The 16,521-nt window shown below is 45.5% G+C and overlaps 1 protein-coding gene across 1 annotated transcript in view; it reads left to right on the forward strand.

Annotated features, from left to right (window-relative positions):
• LOC132657141 (basic salivary proline-rich protein 3-like) overlaps positions 1–10,888 on the forward strand; it is a 443,202-nt gene extending 432,314 nt beyond the window's left edge. Inside the window, exon 10 of the transcript XR_009598996.1 lies at positions 9,793–10,888. The gene's annotated coding sequence lies outside the window, so the exon portion shown is untranslated. The remainder of the gene's footprint in view (positions 1–9,792) is intronic.
• The last annotated feature ends 5,633 nt before the right edge of the window (positions 10,889–16,521 follow it).

Raw genomic sequence — 16,521 nt, forward strand, 5'->3', positions numbered from 1 at the left:
GAACCCTTTGGGAGAGTCTAACAGGCCCCTAGAACGGAGACACACCCTCCCTCAAGAGAAATGCTTGCATTTGGTGGACAAGGAAGGAGACCCAAGAGTGTTTGCTGTACCGCATCCTAGAGCAGCAATTCTGACTCTGACAGGCAGCCAGGGCTCAAGCGCTCACGCGTATGCAGTAGGCCTCCCAGGCGGTCCGGGTGGTAGGATCCAGGGCCTGTATCTGGGTACCCTGACTCTGCTCAGGGTGGTCAACTGCCCACCCACGGAATTACGTCGGCCGTGTTTGTTCCCGTGAACCTACAGTATCACCACTCCTTTGGGGTGGACTGTGCATGCCTTCGTAACCGTTGTAATTCTCTCACAGTGAGGTCAAGCTCTTTCCTGGACATTGTCCACTCGAGTTGCTCTGCAAAAAAGTTGCAGTCGTCCATGTACTTTGTCCATTTCTAAATCTCTTGAGGATTTTTAAAGTTTTTTTTTTTTTTTAGGTAATTTGCTGATTTAAAAAGATACATATGTGGAAGTTGTGGTACATATACAGAATGTAATATTATTTAGCTGTTGAAAAAAGAACACATTACTAAGCTATTTAAAAAAAAAACGCATTTGAGTCAGTTCTAATGAGATGGAGGAAACTGGAGCCTATTATACAGAGTGAAGTAAGTCAGAAAGAGAAACACCAATACAGTATCAGTTCAGTTCAGTTCAGTCATTCCGTCATGTCTGATTCCTTGCGACCCCATGGATCGCAGCACGCCAGGCCTCCCTGTCCATCACCACCTCCCAGAGTTCACCTAAACTCATGTACATCAAGTTGGTGATACCACCTAAACTCATGTACATCAAGTTGGTGATGCCATCCAGCCATCTCATCCTTGGTCATCCCCTTCTCCTCCTGCCCCCAATCCCTCCCAGCATCAGAGCCTTTTCCAATGACAGCTCTTCCCATGAGGTGGCCAAAGTACTGGAGTTTCAGCCTTAGCATCGTTCCTTCCAAAGAACACCCAGGGCTGATCTCCTTTAGAATGGACTGATGGGATCTCCTTGCAGTCCAAGGGACTCTCAAGAGTCTTCTCCAACACCACAGTTCAAAAGCATCAATTCTCCGGCGCTCAGCTTTCTTCACCGTCCAACTCTCACATCCATACATGACCACAGGAAAAACCATAGCCTTGACTAGACGGACCTTTACTGTATACTAACGCATATATAAGGAATTTAGAAAGATGGTAACAACAACCCTATATATGGGACAGCAGAAGAGACACAGATGTAAACAACAGACTTTTGGGCTCTGTGGGAGAAGGCAAGGGCGGGATGATTTGAGAGACTACTATTGAAACTTGTATATTACCATATGTGAAATAGATCGCCAGGGCAAGTTTGATGCATGAAGCAGGGCACTCAAAGCCGGTGCTCTGGGACAACCCAGAGGGATGAGGTGGGGAGGGAGGTGGGAGGGGGGTTTGGGACAGGGGGACACATGTACACCCATGGCTGATTCATGTTGGTGTATGGCAAAAACCACCACAATATTGTAAGGTAATTAGCCTCCAATTAAATTAATAATTATTTTAAGAAAAAGATATGTATGTATGTGTGTGCTCAGCTGTGTCCGACTCTTTGTGACCCCAAGGACTGTAGCCTGTCAGGCTCCTCTGTCCATAGGATTCTCCAGGCCAGAATACTGGAGTGGGTTGCCATTTCCTCCTCCAGGAGATCTTTCCAACCCCAGGATCAAACCTGGGTCTCCTGGGTCTCCTGCATTGGCAGCTGGGTTCTTTACCACTAAGCCCCCAGGGAAGACCAAAAATATATACCCAGATACAGTCCATGTCAGTAAAGGGAAGTTATGTAAGCCTTTTTCTCATCTGTGTCTTGATTTTTACCTCCAAAGTCTTGTCTTGCCTTGTGCAGAATAAAAGGAAGTGAAAGTGAAGTCGCTCAGTCCTGTCCGACTCTTTGTGACCCCGTGGACTGTAGCCCACCAGGCTCCTCTGTCCATGGAATTTTCCAGGCAAGAATACCGGAGTGAGTTGCCATTTCCTTCTCCAGGGTGTCTTCCCCACCCAGGAATCGAACCAGGGTCTCCCATACTGCAGGCAGATGCTTTACCATCTGAGCCACCAGGGAAACTCGGGATGAAAGAACGTAATGTCAAATTTTCAATGATTTTAAGAGATTTTCAAAAATGATTGACTTTGTGCTAATTTGAGGAATATGGGCTTCCTGGGTCGTTCAGCTAGTAACCAATCTGCCTGTAAGGCAGGAGACCCCGGTTTGATTCCTGGGCTGGGAAAATCCCCTGGAGGAGGGCATGGCAAGCCACTCCAGTATTCTTGCCTGGAGAATCCCCATGGACAGAGGAGCCTGGCGGGCTCCAGTCCATGGGGTCACCAAGAGTCAGATACCACTGAATGACTAAACACAGCGCAGTTTGAGGAATAGTGTACAATACCCATACTCGTGCAAAACACACCCCCTGTGAAAACGCTGAGCATTGCAGCGCCCCAGGAAGTTCCCTCGTGTGCCTACCCACTGATCTGAGCCCCTCTCCAAGTCAGCCCTCCCCGACAGCCACCTGTTCCCAGCTTCCGGGTGGATTCGCTTGGAAGTTGTCAATCATCCTGTAAATTTCATCTTACAGAGTCTTCTCTTTGGTGATCGGCTCCTTCCACCCGAGCGTAGGGTTCTCGAGACACACCCGTGGTAGGGGGTGTATAAACGGCTCATCGCTTGTACCGAGGACATTCTTAGCAGCAGTAGACAGTGTGTTGGTCTCTCCTCCTGTGGACGGAACAGTGGTGGGTCTCCAGCATGGGGTGCTGATGAGTAAAGCTTACATGAGCAAGTCTATGTGTGGACATAAATTTTTTTTTTTCAAATCTTTCTTGATTTGGCTGTGCCTCTTCTTAGTTGTGGCATACAGGATCTTTAGCTGGGTGTGGCATGTGACTTTTATTTCTCTGACCAGGGATAGATCCCAGGGCCCCCTACATTGGGAAAGTAGAGCTTCAAAGTCACGGGAACCTCTAGATTTTTTTTTTTTTTTCTCAAAAGTCATTTGGCTCTTCTGGGCCCTTGACAACTCCTCATGAGTTTCAGGAGTTGCTTGTCAACAAAGCTTGCTGGCAGGATAATTAGAATTGCATTCCATCTCTGGATAATCTGCAGACAATTGCGAGCTTGATGATACTGAGTCATCTAATCCTTATTTGTGACTTACCTTTTCATGTATCTCAATCGACTTTTAATTCCCTCTCAGCACTGTTTTGTTATTTCAGGGTAGAGGTTTTGCTCCACTGTTGTTCAATCTATTTCCATTGTTCTCTGTTTTATGACGTTACTGTGGATGGCATTTTGGTACGTGAAATTTCATTTGTTCAGAAGTATGTTGTGTAAAAAGACTGACCTTCTGTTTATTGACCTTTGATTCTGTACCCACGCTGAATTCACTCGTTAGGATTAATTGTTGTTTACTTTTGTTAACCTAGCATGGAATAGATGAGCTGCGAGGACCAGATGGTTGGATGGCATCACCGACTCGATGGACATGAGTTTGAGCAAACTCCGGGAGTAGGTGATGGACAGGGAAGCGTGGCGTGATGCAGTACATGGGGTCGCAAAGAGTTGGACACGACTGAGTGACTGAACTGACCTGAGCATAGAATAATGAAAGTATTAAAAATATTAAAAAGTGTTTATTTGGGGCTGTGATGGGTCTCTGTTGCTGCACGTGGGTTTGCAGAGAGGGAGCAGGGCCTCCTTTCGAGGTACACAGGTATTTTCACTGTGGCGGCTTCTTTTGTTGGAGCTTAGAAGTTGTGGCTCATGGTTTCTCGAGCACAGACTCAGAAGTTGTGAGACATGAACTTAGCTGCCCCCTCAGCATTGTGGGATCTTCCCAGATCAGGGATCGAACCTGTGTCCCCTGCCTTGGCAGGCGGATTCTTCACCACCGAGCCAGCAGGGAAGCCCAGTAATGGTTTGTACATCTCAGCACTTTCCTACCCAGAAAAGCGTGTCTCTGCACTGATAGACCCTTACTTCTCCCTTGTTAATATTCTTACTTTAACTAATACAATCCACCGTGTTATTGCACCTTGACCTCCAGTACAACCGTGGATAAAGATGAGAGTGAACATTCTCTCTTTTTTATCCTTGTCGGAGTGGAAAGCCTTCCGTCTTTCATCAGCAGACTTCGTAATCTCAACTGGGTCTTGAGTTTTATCACAAGCCCTTTCTGTATCGGAGAAGACCCTGATGCTGGGAAAGATTGAGGGCAGGAGGAGAAGAGGGCGACAGAGGATGAGGTGGTTGGATGGCATCACCGACTCAATGGACATGGGTTTGGGTAAATTCCAGGAGTTGGTGATGGACAGCGAGGCCTGACGTGCTGCAGGCCTTGGGGTCACAGACAGTCAGACATGACCGAACGACTGAACTGAACTGATTCCAAAAGGCTGGCCATCCCCCTGTCTTCAAAACACGCTCTGTGCTTACTTAACTTCTACGCCCTCGTTCACGTGATGTCCAAAATTACCTTCTGTCCTCTACTCGCTTTCATTGGAATTCCATCATTTGGAGCCCCATGGAAGATCCAGTTCCCGGGAGAAAATTTCTGATCTCATTCTTTCGGTGATAGAGATGCATTTTTTTTCCTCTGTGACGTTGGAGTAGGCGAGAGTAAATGAAGTTTGCACACGTCCTTAGACCTTTAGTGTCTCTCATGTTTCGTAAGCTCCTTCTCTCACAGCAGTGCGTTGTTCAGTGAGGAGGAGCAACCACGTCTTTCTCTTTCCTCGGAAGCCCCACCAAAGTGGGTGCCAGGCCTTGTGCGAAATTCAGGGTGCACATGTCACAGTTGGTATTTCATGTATTAATGTTGGCATTGTTAGGCTCTTTTTTTTTTTTTAATCATGTATACCTTCCAGTGTTCTTATTAAATGATGTTGAAGTATTCACGTTGCTCACAGGGAACCAGACATAACAGGAGATTCGTGTTCCATTCTCTTGAATGTTGACTCCTGACTGATGTCCCAGAAAAGTCTTTGTTGGTTCAGGGAGAGATTACTTGGGGCTTTGGATCTGGTTTTTTTTTTTTTTTTTCCACAGTTTTTCTGGGTTTTGTTCCTTTCCTCCCCTTATTCTGGCATACATCATGGCCCTCTGACTGAACACCACTTCAAATCAGTGCTCAGAAATTTCCAGCATAAAGCCAGACCTCGGAGTGGATGAAAGCATCTCTGAATCATATAGGCAGGGAGGAAGACACCTTTTAGGGTACAAGGTCCGGGGAGCCTCAGGCAGTTCCCTGAGGGGGATAGAGCAGGATTCACCTGATTGGTGGTTGCTATGGAAATCAAGGCCTGCCTACCCACACTGGGTGTGATCACGCCCCAGTGGGTAGGGGGAGGACTGGGGGAGTGCTGGAGGTGGAGGCAGGGGAGACTCAGGTGGTGCTGACCCAGCCCTGTAGTTACTTAGAGCAGGAAGCATGGTATTAAATCTGCCATGTGTACGGAAGTCGGTCAGCAGATGTTTAGAACCACAATCCACCCATTTTAAACTCTTCAGTGAAGTTCCATTCAGTTCAGTCACTCACTCGCTCAGTCATGTCCGACGCTTTGGGACCCCAGGGACTACAGCATGCCAGGCCTCCCTGTCCATCACCAACTTCTGGAGCTTGCTCAAACTCATGTCCATCGAGTCAGTGGTGCCATCCAACTATCTCTTCCTCTGTTGTCTGCTTCTCCTCTCGCCTTCAATCTTTCCCAGCATCAGGGTCTTTTCAAATGAGTCAGCTCTTCGCATCAGGTGGCCAAAGGATTGGAGTTTCAGCTTCAGCATCAGTCCTTCCAATGAACACCCAGGACTGATCTCCTTTAGAATGGACTGGTTGGATCTCCTTGCAGTCCAAGGGACTCTCAAGCATCTCCTCCAACACCACAGTTCAAAAGCATCAATTCTTTGGCCCTCAGCTTTCTTTATGGTCCAACTCTCACATCCATACATGACTACTGGGAAAACCATAGCCTTGGCTAGACGGACTTTTGTTGGCAAAGCCTGGCATGCTGCAGTCTCTGGGGTGGCAAAGAGTCGGACACGACTGAGCAACTGAGCTGAACTGAACTGTGTCTTACTTGCAGCTTACAAGATCTTTAGTTGTGGCATGCAAACTCTCAGTTGCACCATGTGGGGATCCTAGTTCCCTGACCAGGGATTGAACCCAGGCCCCCCTGCACTGGGAGCTGGAATCTTGCCCACTGATACCACCAGGAACGTCCCAAGGTCTGTACTTCTGCTATGAAGTGAGAGAATCGTATCTTCCTCTTTTTAAAGCCAGGAATTCATCTTTAATCTTTCTTACGTGATTATCCTTACCTAGAGCCATGAGCTTGAGGACCAAAGGCTGATTTTAACGGTGAGGATCTGCGGAAAATAAACTAAGTACCAAGAAGAAAACGTGTGCCAGATATCATTTCCAAAAAGTTACAGTGATGTGTATTCATATCAGAATTTGGAAGGAAGAGTATAAATCTTAACAGGATGCTTGTGGACAGCGATCATCCAGAAAATGAGGAAAAGGTTGACACGTATCTTTTTCACGTTCACTTACATGAGCAGGTCGAGTCAAGAAAACATCACTTAATTTAGGTTTTTGTAAGTTTCCCTAAAGCCAAAAAGAGAACAGATTTATCTGAGAAGAAATGTCACCAAAGTTTTACATCAGTCCTGAGTGAGTGTCCTGAAACATTTTGAAAATATCGAGACAACAAACCAAAAGTTTGTTTTCTGGTTTGTTTTTTTTTTCCTTTCTCTTTCACTAAGATTTTCTTATTTGCATATAATCTCCCAGATCTACGATGAGCCTGTCATGTCCCCCCCCCCCCGTGTCTTTTTGAATTACTGCTGAAAGGAAAGTTTCCCTATTTAAGAACTAAAGTGTCTTTCTATGTGTTCTTATAATCCCCCGGCTAGGTAAACTGATGTAATTTATATTTGTACCATAAACATTGGGAATATTTTTTTTCCTCCCAAAGTCTTTTTTTTTGAAAGAAAAAACCAAAAAGTTGTGAGTGGTAGAAAACAGAGAGATTTTGCCAAATGGAAAGGAAAATTATCTGCATAGTTCAAGTCAGGCACACACGTTTGCAGAATGTCTCACGTGAGACCAGGGAGCCCATGCGTTTCCCTGAGTTATCGCGGAGGAAACTGGTGTCGTGTGACTTGTAACGCCGCTGGAGTATCTTGGTGAGCTATTGTCTACAGACGTCTGATGGAGCAAACAGACCCCAGGAACCCCAGGCTCTTGTGAAATCTCCGCTCAAGCGCTGTTAAGTCGGTCAAGATTTATGACTCCTGAATCCAAAGACAGGAACACAAATCTCATTATCCCCATTACTTAACGTAAGACGATCGCAAACACCCTGCCTTGCAGGCAGGCACCAAAGGGTGGTGGCACTCTGAGCATTTAAAATGCTTACCATTGCGTTCGGGGGGAAGGATGGAAAATCACTTAAGAGTCCACATTCTTTACCAGCTCCTAGCGGTGCGTCCCATGGAATCACGCAGAAAACACGACCACAAATTAAATGGACAGGCTTAGGAATGCGGTACCTTCCTCTCGGAATTTTCCAGTGCTTTATACATCAGGGGATGTCTACTTCTCACCTAGAGGACTCATATTTCTGGATTATACAATGGTTTCTGTCTCCTCATGGGTTATTACCTTTTTTTTTTTAAGTTGGTGGAAAAATTTTATTTACGATGTTGTGTTGGTTTTTGCCATGCAGCAGTGCGAATCAGGCATAATTATGCGTATGTGGCCTCCTTCTTGAGCCTCCACTTGGTTTGTCAATACTGGTCTTCCAGATTCCATATATGCGCATTAATAGATGGTACCTGTTTGTCTGTTTCTGACTGACTTTCCTCTGTCTAAGAGGCTTTAGGTTCATCTGCATCACTACAGCGGACTCCGATTTGTTCCTTCTCTATGGCTGAGTAGTATTCCATCGTGTACAAGCACTGTATCTTCTTTATCCGTTCATCCCTTGATGGACGTCTAGGTTGCTTCCACATCCTGGCTATCGTGCATAGCACTGGAATGAACAGTGGTGTACGTCTTTCAGAAGTGTGGTTTTCTGAGGTTATATGCTTGGCAGTGCGATTGCTGAGTCATACGGTAGATTTATGCCTAGTTTCTTAAGGAATCTCTATACCATTTCCCATAACGGCCTGTATCAGTTTACACTCCCACCCACAGGGTAGGAGGGTTCCCTTTTCTCCACATCCTCTCCAGCTTAGATTGTTCGTAGACTTTTTGATGATGGCCCTTCTGACCAGTGTGAGGTGATGCCTCAGCGTAGTTTGGATTTGCACATCTCTCATCATGAGTGACGTTGAGCCTCTTTTCATGTGTTTTTTGGCCATCTGTACGTATTTTCTTTGAAAAATGTCTGTTGAGGTCTTCTGCCCATTTTTTTGATTGTGCTGTCTTTCTGATATTAAGCCGTATGAGCTGCTTGGTTATCTTGGAGATTAACCCTTTGTCGGTTGCTTGAGTATAATCTTGAAGAATAAAAACACTTTCAGCCCTTCTCCTGAAATACACACGGTGAAATGAAGAGCTAAATGTGCAGTTTTCCGCTTCTCCATCTTAGCATTATTTGATTTTGAGATGAGACAGTCCGTGGGAGCTGGGAAAGAGCCAAGATTCAGAGAGCGCCATGAATATAGCCTCTGAGGTTTTTCAGTGAGCATAGTACGCAGTGGTGATGTCACTGTGAGACTTTAGGGGAAACATTGTTTTAAATCCATTTCCGGTGAGAATTTGGCCTCTATGTGAAAGCTTCCTCTGATGCTCGTCTAAATGGTGTCAATCTATGGGATAACGGATTTACTCGGAGGGGACACTGCCTGAATGAGGGACATCCCCCAGATCAGGCTCACAACTGAAAAAAAAAAAATTATTCCAAGACTTGTAACTGCAGAATTTGGCCCCGGTTCACAGAAAGCAATGAGAGCTTGGTCCAGGGATATGGGGAGTAGGTCCTGGTGGAGAGCTGACTTGTTGCAAAAGTCAGCTTGATGCTTGGACAGTCCCCGGTGTCTGGATCTGGGGCAGGCAGTGAAGGGCCTCCCACTGGAGAGACCATTCACGCTGTCTTCACATGAGCACCACCCGCGTCGGCGAGGCACACGTCTCGTTTTCTCGGGACAAACTCGTCAGTGCCAGGCTGAGGTCGTCTGGGTCTCAGACTCTGCCAGGGCCTTGGTACCTGGAAGAAGAACCATTTCCAGCATCTCAGGGAGTTTGACCACTTGGTGGACAGTCGCCCTCCAGCTCTGTCTGCAGGTCAGTGTACCGGTGGGAGCCGCTGTGAGCCCTTCTGAGATGCTGTTTTCTCGAGGGGGTTCAGCAGTGCTGGGGTTTCAGAAGCTTTCGAGCCTCAGCTTAAACCCCTGGGCCTTCTACCTGCCATCTGAGCTCAGGCTTCAGCGTAGAAACAATGCTAAACTCCTTCCAGGAGAGAGCGAGAAGAATCCATTCCAGACTGAGTCTCAGGGAGCAGGGCTGTTTCATCACCGTCTCTTCTATTCGTGGAGTGGACTAAACCTGCTTAGGGTATTCTTAAAACCCGTTCCAAATGGGAATAAGACACTCAAAGCTCATTTATTTTATTCAGACCTCCTTTTTGTGTCTCGTCCTTCCTTCCTTCCCTGACCCTTCACCCCAGACAATGGGACTAAGAGATGCTTTTTTTTTTTTTTTTTTTTTTTTTGCCCTAGGGAGAAAGAATTGGCAGTGAGGTTTCTGACCCGAATTCCTCAAATACATGTCGTGTGGGTGGGATTGCCTGGAAATCCATCATGACATTGAACTCCGTGAATGGAATGAGCAACACTGTATACATGTAATTAAACTTGGTATCTGCCACTGCAAGCTAAGCTTGAACTGAAATATAAATCACTGCACATCTCTGGGTAAGCAAGAAGTTGTGTCTTGAGGTCATACCGACTGAATCTTTGGAGGAATTGACTGCGGCGATAGAGCTGGCTTTCCGGTATGTTTGAGCTGTGGTGTTAGGCTCTCTGATACACAAAAGCCAGGTTCTAGGGAGGCAGAGAGGAAGCCCCAGGGTGGACGGTCAACGTTGAAGCGGGACACGGCAGGACACCTCATACCATGAAGCCCAGTGGATCTTCCCCTCACCAGAAACACGCCTGATAACTAGTTAGGTTTCCAGGCTGTGCCAGGCGTCTGCAGAAGTGTCTGGAATGCCTGAGCTGTTCAGCAGAAACGGCAGAACTTGTGCGAGGCCCAGCTCCAAATGTGAGAGCTGGAAGCCGTCACGCTCGCCTACATTCAGTTTTGCAACGATGCACGTTCTAGAAGGTGCTTATTGACGTACAGTGAGCTCTAATGTCACGTACTGTATGCTGCATTCTCTGGTTGCCCCAGATTTGATATCAGACGTTCACAGAACGAGCAGTATCACTTTTATTTCTGACAGGACTTTCTTACAGGTCATTCTCTTTAAAAAAAAAACAAAAACTTTTTTTGCTATTTATTTATTGCTGTACGGGGTCTCATTGCAGTGGCCTCTCTTGTTGGGGAACACAGGATCTAGGGCACCTGGGCTCAGGAGTTGCGGCCCCCGGGCCCCAGGGCACAGACTTGGTGCTTGTGGAGCATGGACTTAGTTGCTCCACAGCACGTGGGATCTTCCTGGACCAGGGATCGAATCAACCCACGTTTCCCTGCACCGGTGGGTGGATTCTTTACCACTGGACCACCAGGGAAGCCCTACGTTTATGTTTCTTTTATCTCAATTTTCATCCTTGTTTCTCCTTTATTCTACTCAATTAAAAAAAATTTTTTTAATGTCTTTGTCTCTGTAGGATCTTAAGTTTTATTACAGCGTATACAGGCTTCATTGCATCATACAGGGATCTTTCCTGTACAGTGAGTTAAGGGCAGCCTTTCATTGGTAACGTGTGTGTGTGTGTCTGTGTATTTGAAATAAATGCTGGGCATCGCTTGTAGTTTGAATTACTGATCAAACCTCGATATTCTCATCCTTCTAGCTTGGCTTTGGAAAGCTCGTGAGTCGTCGTGAAGTCTGGTCTCCCCTTCAGTGCTAGGTAGTGAAGTCTTAGTAAGTGGGAGACGTCCCAGCCCTATACATTTTCCCTTTTTCTCTCTTCAGAGTCAGCCAACCAAAGGTGTTCTCAGTATTTACAGGCAGGGATGATAGTTTCTGAGCCTGTTTTCCGATTGCTGGGAACCTGCATCTATTAAACACATAGTTCCCCCTAACCATTTCTGCCTTCCTTATTATATTAAGAGCTCTTTGGTGACTGGGAGCATTTCTGTTGGATTCAGATCTCAATGGGGCTTCCCTGGTGGCTCAGTGGTAAAGAATCCACCTGCGGGAGACCTGGGGTTGATCCCTGGGTTGGGAAGATCCCCTGGAGAAGGGAAAGGCTACCCACTCCAGTATTCTGGCCTGGAGAACACAGACAGAGGAGCCTGGCGGGCTCCATGAGGTTGCAAAGAGTCAGACACCACTGAGCGAATAACACTTCACTTTTCTCACATCTGTAAATGACTGCTGGAAAAACCAGGGGCTTGACTGTATACAGACCCTCGCACACGCACACACACACACTTTTCCAGATTCTCCTCCATCATGACCTATCACAGGATACTGAATGGAGCTCCTTGTGCTCTATAGTAGGTCCTTATTGTTTATCTGTCCTGTATATAATTATTTACCAACCCCAAACGGTTAGTCGGTCCCTTCCCCACCCCCTCGGTAACCGCGTATCTATGAAGAAGTCACTTTTTATGAATGACAGAGCGTATTAGACTGGAAAGCTTTGAATTATGTTCCCCTGAGGTTCTCAATAAGTCAGCCTAGAAGCCGCACACTCATAATGACAGAGTCGAGGCTTGTAAAATCCACTTAGAAGATTCTGATTTTTTTCAGTCGTGTTACAAAGACAGGAGCCTCATTCCCTTTTATCATTTATACTTGTGAACCACTAATGTATGCATGACCTTGCTATACATGATTAAATTTCACTTTAAGTGGGGAATGTTAATATTTTAACTCAGTAGTTTAAATGCTAGTAATACTAATGTTGTCTTTCTAAGGGAGAGTTTTTCAAATTCAATTGGAATCTTCTTAAATTTTGTTTCTGCAGTGTTGGAAAAGACCCTTCTAGTGGGGTGGATTATCCTAGATCTAAGATAATGAAAAACCAATGTATGTGTGACTTGAATGCATTTGGGGATTTGCTTGAATAGGCATCCCATTCTTTTTTATCAGTGACTGTTTGGGACACAGTCTCCCAAAGGGACTGCAGTCAACAAGCTGTGCCTCTTCAGGCTTCAGCTGTAAGCTGGAGCACGTCAGTGTCATCCGCTTCCCGCAGGCCTGACCAGGTCTCCTCTCCAAGCCCAGAACCAAGAGGGGCGGACCCTGGAGCTCCCACTCTGTGGGTCAGAGGTGTAACTCTAGGACCAGGAGAGCTGGAAAAATGCAAAGCAGTGACTCGATATTCCCTCTTGAGTTTGAGCAAACTCAGGAAGATACTGATGGACAGGGGAGCCTGGCGTGCTGCCGTCCATGGGGTTGCAAAGAGTCAGACATGCCTGAGCAACTGAACAATAGCAACCTGATTCTTTAGCATCATTCTCCGGAAGTCTCCGGAAGTCCTGGGATGCGTTTACCCATTGCTCTACCTTCCCCGGCTTTAGTAAGAGCGTATTATGTTGTTCTCGCTGTTGTTGCTCTTGTTCAGTCGCTCAGTCGTGTCCGACTCTTTGTGACCCCGTGGACTGCAGCACGCCAGGCTTCCTGTCCATCACCAACTCCCAGAGCTTACTCAAACTCTTGTGCATCAAGTCGGTGATACCATTTAACCATCTCATCCTCTGCTGTTCTTTCTCCTCCCGCCTTCAATCTGTCCCCAGATTGAAGACCACATCAGGGTCTTTCCCAGTGAGTCGGCTTTTCCCACCAAATGGCCAGAGTATTGGAACTTGAACCTCAGCAACAATCCTTCCAATGAATATTCAGTATTGGTTTCCTTTAGGATTGACCGGCTTGATCTTACCGGCTTGAGAGTCAAGAGTCTTCTCCAACACCACGCTTCAAAAGCATCAATTATTTGGCGCTCAGCCTTCTTTATGCCCCAACTCTCACATCCATACACGACTACTGGAAAAACTATAGCTTTTAGTATAAGCACCTTTCTCAGCAAAGTGATGTCTCTGCTTTTTAATAAGCTGTCTATGTTGGTCATAGCATTTCTTCCAAGGAGTAAGTGTCTTTTAATTTCATGGCTGCAGTCACCATCTGCAGTGATTTTGGAGCCCCCCTCAAAATAAAGTCAGCCACTGTTTCCCCATCTATTTGTCATGAAGTGGTGGGACCAGATGCCATGATCCTAGGTTTTTGAATGTTGAGTTTTAAGCCAGCTTCATCACTCTCCTCTTTCACCTTCAAGAAGCTCTTTAGTTCCTCTTCATTTTCTGCCACTAGGATCTTGTCATCTGCATATCTGAGGTTATCGATATTTCTCCTGGCAATCTTGATTCCAGATTGAGATCCATCCAGTCCAGTGTTTCTCATGATGTGCTCTGCATAGAAGTTAAATAAGCAGGGTGACACTATACAGCCTTGACGGACTCCTTTCCCAATTTCGAAGCAGTCAGGTGTTCCATGTCCAGCTCTAACTGTTGCTTCCTGACCTGCATACAGGTTTCTCAAGAGGCAGGTCAGGTGGTCTGGTATTCCCATCTCTTTCAGAATTTTCCACAGTTTGTTGTGATCCACGCAGTCAAAGACTCTAGCATAGTCAATGAAGAAGAAGTAGATGTTTTTCTGGAATTCTCTTGCTTTTCCCATGATCCAGTGAATACTGGCAATTTGATCTCTTGTTCCTCTCTGCCTCTTAGAAACCCAGCTTATACATCAGAAATTTCTCAGTTCACATTCTGCTGAAGCCTAACTAGAAGGATTTTGAGCATTACCTTGCTAGTGTGTGAATGAGCACAATTGTATGGTAATTTGGACTTTCCTTGTGGCTGGTAATGAATTCGCCTGCAATGCAGGAGACCTGGGTTCGATCCCTGGGTTGGGAAGATCCCCTGGAGAAGGAAATTTCTACCCACTCCAGTATTCTGGCCTGGAGAATTCCATGGATGGTATAGTCCATGGGGTTACAAACAGTTGGACTGAGCAACTTGTAAGGTAAGGTACAGTAATTTGAACATTATTTTTCATTTTCCTTCTTTGGGATTGGGATGAAAACTGACCTTTTCCAGACTTGTGGCCACTGCTGAGTTTTGCAAATTTGCTAGCTGATTGGGTGCAGCACTTTCAAAGCATCATCTTTTAGGATTTGAAATAGCTCCACTGGATTCCATCACCTCCACTAGCTTTGTTTGTAGTGATGCTTCCTAAGGCCCACTTGACTTCACATTCCAGGATGTCTAGCTCCAGGTGAGTGATCACACCGTGATTATCTGGGTTGTGAAGATCTTTTTTGTACAGTTCTGTGTATTCTTGCCATCTCTTCTCAATATCTTCTGTTTCTGTTAGGTCCATACCATTTCTTTCCTTTATTGAGCCCATCTTTGCATGAAATGTTCCCTTGGTATCTCTACTTTTCTGGAAGAGCTCCCTAGTCTTTCCCATTCTATTGTTTACCTCTATTTCTTTTCACTGATCACTGAGGAAGGCTTTCTTATCTTTCCTTGCTATTCCTTGGAACTCTGCATTCAGATGCTTATATCTTTCATTTTCTCTTTTGCTTTTTGCTTCTCTTCTTCTCACAGCTATTTGTAAGGCCTCCACAGACAGCCATTTTGATTTCTTGCAGTTCTTTTTCTTGAGGATGGTCTTGATCACTCCCTCCTGTAGAGTGTTACCAAGCTCTGTCCCATAGTTCATCAGGTACTCTGTCTACCAGATCTAATCCCTTGAATCTGTTCATCAGCAGCAGCGTATAATCATAAGGGATTTGATTTAGGTCATACCTGAATGGTCTAGTGGTTTTCCCTACTGTCTTCAATTTAAGTCTGAACTTAGCAGTAGGAGCTCATGATCTGAGTCACAGGTCCAGGTCTTGTTTTTGCTGACTCTGCATAATTTCTCCATCTTTGACTGCCAAGAATATAATCAATGTGATTTCAGTATTGACCATCTGGTGAAATCCATGTGTAGGGTCATCCCTTGGTCCCTGGAAAAGGGTGTTTGCTATAAACAGCACATTCTCTTGACAAAATTCTGTTTGCCTTGGCCCTGCTTCATTTTGTACTGCAAGGCCAAACTTGCCTGTTAATTCCAGGTATCTCTTGACTTCCTAGTTTTGCATTCCAGTCCCCTATGATGAAAAGGACATCTTTTCTTGGTGTTAGTTCTAGAAGGTCTTGTCTTTCTTCATTGAAACGGCCAGGTTTAGCTTTTTTGGCATCAGTGGTTGGGGCATAGACTTGGATTACTGTGATGTTGAATGGTTTGCCTTGGAAATGAACAGAGATCGTCTATCATTTTTGAAGTTGCACCCAAGTACTTCATTTTGGACCCTCTTGTTGACTATGATGGCTACTCCATTTCTTCTAAGGGATTCTTGCCCAGAGTAGTAGATGTAATGGTCATCTGCGTTAAATTCACCCACTCCAGTCCATTTAAGTTCAGTGATTCCTAAAATGTCGACGTTCACTCTTGCCATTTCCTGCTTGACAATTTACAACTTCCAAGCTACCTTGACTCATGGACCTAACATTCCAGCTTCCTGCGCAATATTGCTCTTGACAGCAACGGACTTGACTTTCACCACCAGACGCATCCACAGCTGAGCATCATTTCCGCTTTGGCCCAGCCAATTCATCCTTTCTGGAGTTGTTAGTAATTGCCGTCTGCTCTTCCCCAGTTGTGTATTTGGACAGCTTCCAACCTGGGGAGCTCATCTTCTGGGAGTATCTTTTTTGCCTTTTCATACAGTCTATGAGGTTCTCACAGCAAGAATCCTGGCATGGATTGCTATTTCCTCCTCCAAGGGACCGCATTTTGTCAGAACTCTTCACTATGACCCGTCCCTCTTGGGTGGCCCTGTGCAGCATGGTTACAGCTTAATTGAGTTACACAAGCCCCTTCGCCATGACAAGGCTGCGATCCATGAAAGCCATATTAAAAAAAAAAAATCAGACAACTTGGGAGTTAAACTAGATTACATTAGGGAAAAATCAAAATGTTCTCTGGCTTTATTAAGAGGGAATCTTTGTTACGAATAACACAACGGTAACTGTAATAATTGCTTATACCCACATATACCTGATGCGTGTGTGCTGAAAAACTTTGGGTAACAGAGAACATAATGTTATCTGGACTGTCTAAACACCAAGTGTTTACTTTGCCTAACTACATGTTGAATAGTGAATTGTTCTGTTTAATAAGCAAAATGCTTTCAGTATTTAAACATCATATCCGTACGACCCCAAAG

This window comes from Ovis aries, chromosome Y (assembly GCF_016772045.2).
Source record: "Ovis aries strain OAR_USU_Benz2616 breed Rambouillet chromosome Y, ARS-UI_Ramb_v3.0, whole genome shotgun sequence".
Taxonomy (NCBI): domain Eukaryota; kingdom Metazoa; phylum Chordata; class Mammalia; order Artiodactyla; family Bovidae; genus Ovis; species Ovis aries.